At 36.4% G+C, this 2,308-nt stretch overlaps 1 long non-coding RNA gene across 1 annotated transcript; it reads left to right on the top strand.

The window, feature by feature from the left end:
- The first annotated feature begins 1,541 nt into the window (after nucleotides 1-1,541).
- Nucleotides 1,542-2,081, top strand: LOC111472052. The gene is made up of 2 exons (XR_002715325.1): nucleotides 1,542-1,761; nucleotides 1,835-2,081. It is a non-coding gene; the product is annotated as an uncharacterized LOC111472052 (long non-coding RNA).
- Nucleotides 2,082-2,308: the final 227 nt, after the last annotated feature.

The following is a 2,308-nucleotide window of genomic DNA, read 5'->3' as shown; positions in this document are numbered from 1 at the left end:
ATTGATTTCGATGAAATAACTTAATTTAAAAGTCCAAGATAGTTTGAAGATATTATTAAATAAGTTTATTTAAAATTCTAGAACATAAGGATAAATATCATTTTAATAATGCAATTATAAAACAAATACAAACTTGTAATTTGGAATTCCATAGAGAAAATTACCTAACCTAAACATTTTAAATATTTATAAATAACTAATATTCTTTTCAAAAAAGAAAAAATGTAACAACACTACAATTCAAAACAAATTGAAATTTAATATACAATTTTAAACAAAATAGGAAGGCAAGAACTTTGTGTTTGCATGGCTCTCACGGCATTTTTATTCTAAGAACTTTCTCTAGATTCTCTAAAAAGAGCGATGGGGAGCCACTCCAAAAGCATGAATCGGTGCTGCAGCCCTCTTCGAGTAACTTACCATTCATCTTCGGTAATAGTGAACGAGCCCTTGTTTTATGAAAGGAGTGGACCTGACTCGAAGGAAAAACCCTCGAACCGAGGCGGTTGATGGGGAGCTTGTAGCTTATGGTGCTCAAAAAGCGTGACGATCATTCTCAACCCGAGATGTCAGCCGAAGGAGCTCTCTTTGTCTAATTCGTAGTCTCTACCCAGTGGCCAGGTCCAACCCTTTGTTGTTCTCCTCTGTAGAGAAAGAAAGGAGCTCCTTCGCCTCTCCCTTCTTTAACTTACTCTCCGTCTTTCATATGCTCCATATGCTCAACTGTAAACTCCAGGGACAGGAAAGAAAAGAGACCTTGTTTACAGTTCAAGAAGTCCGGGCACCCATCAACATGGCGAGGAAGCCTAGCGGAACGGCTATCCCATACTTGGCTAGGCCCATTCCATTGAGGCTTGATAAGATTTTTAGGTCTAATCTCTATTGCTATCTCATTAAAATCTATAAGAACTTCTAATAAAAACATTCATTTATTAAATGCTTTATTTTCCTTTGATGAGATCCAATACATGAACAAAGAGAATAATAAACACTTTCTTTTTCTTTAAAAATTAATATAAGGTTTATCTTTTTAAGCATAGGTTTTAGGGGCTATATGGGCTAATGAGACATGAGGATCGTATTGGAATTGGGATCCAAAAGAAAATTGGAAATTTATTACTTGGACCATATTCGCAATTTATTTACAGTAAATTCTACAACGGTAGAATCTATTAAGGATAGGGCTTCCTTAATATAATCTAGCAACTGTGGAATCTATTAAGGATAGGGCTTCCTTAATATAATCTAGCGGGATAGTACGACGGTATTGACAGTATTGATGATCATTTTCATTAGAGCATTGTAGAAATGAATGATAACATAGGGTCAAAATTGTTAAACATAAAATAGGAGGGCTTTGGAAAATACAATACCTGCACTATTTGTGAAATAACAAAGCTTAGTTGTGTGCATCTTAAAAATGTTTAAATTTAGGGAGGTTAGACATTTTGTATCAATGCATCATAAATTTATTGGGCATGGTTTAATATTGTGTGAAATGTGTTTCATTAAATATTAAAAATATCTTTCTTTAGTTAAAATAAAAAATTAAATATGAGAAAGTGTACGAATATCATTCCATTTAAGGAAAAAAAATAGAAATAATGAATTTGCCTACACCATAGTGATTTGGTTTGGCTTAGGTTTTGCTTTGTTAATAGACAAAGAACCCTCCATGTGCAACAATGCTACTCTTAGGTTTGTGTGCTACTTCCAATTGGTGTAATGGTTGGGGTTTGCGCCATGCTTCCAACTGATGCAGTCTCCGGGGTTAGAGCAATGGTTCCAACTGATGCAGCCTCCGGGGTTAGAGCAATGGTTCCAACTGATGCAGCTTCCGGGGTTAGAGCAATGGTTCCAGCTGATGCAGCCTCCGGGGTTAGAGCCTCTGGAGTTTGAGCGATGCTTCCAAACGGTGAAGCCACTAGAACTTCTGTGCTACTTGCAATTGGTGCAACCGTTGGGGTTTGTGTGTTATGTGATCCAAAAGCACGAAATGAAAATTGATGATCGAGCTTTACGACACCGGTGACATCGCCATAAGTGGCACCCACTTTCACACAACATTGCCAAGCAACCACCAAGAAAACGATGTGAAAGAGCTTGAAACCTTTGCCCATGGCCATTGTGGATTGTCTTTTAAGTTGTAGGGTTACAAGCTCGTTTCACAAATGATGAAGAGTAGCAATGACTATGGTGTGAGTGCTTGGATTTTAGTGATGATGTGAAGCTCTATATATAGTTGGACGAGAAAACTATATTTAGAAAAAACCACAAAATTTAAAAAGATTTTCAAATTTTCTGGTTC

This window comes from Cucurbita maxima, unplaced genomic scaffold, assembly GCF_002738345.1.
Source record: "Cucurbita maxima cultivar Rimu unplaced genomic scaffold, Cmax_1.0 Cma_Scf00063, whole genome shotgun sequence".
In the NCBI taxonomy this organism is placed as follows: Eukaryota; Viridiplantae; Streptophyta; class Magnoliopsida; order Cucurbitales; family Cucurbitaceae; genus Cucurbita; species Cucurbita maxima.
The sequence above is the reverse complement of the archived record's forward strand: the minus strand, read 5'-3'. Positions and strand labels throughout refer to the sequence as shown.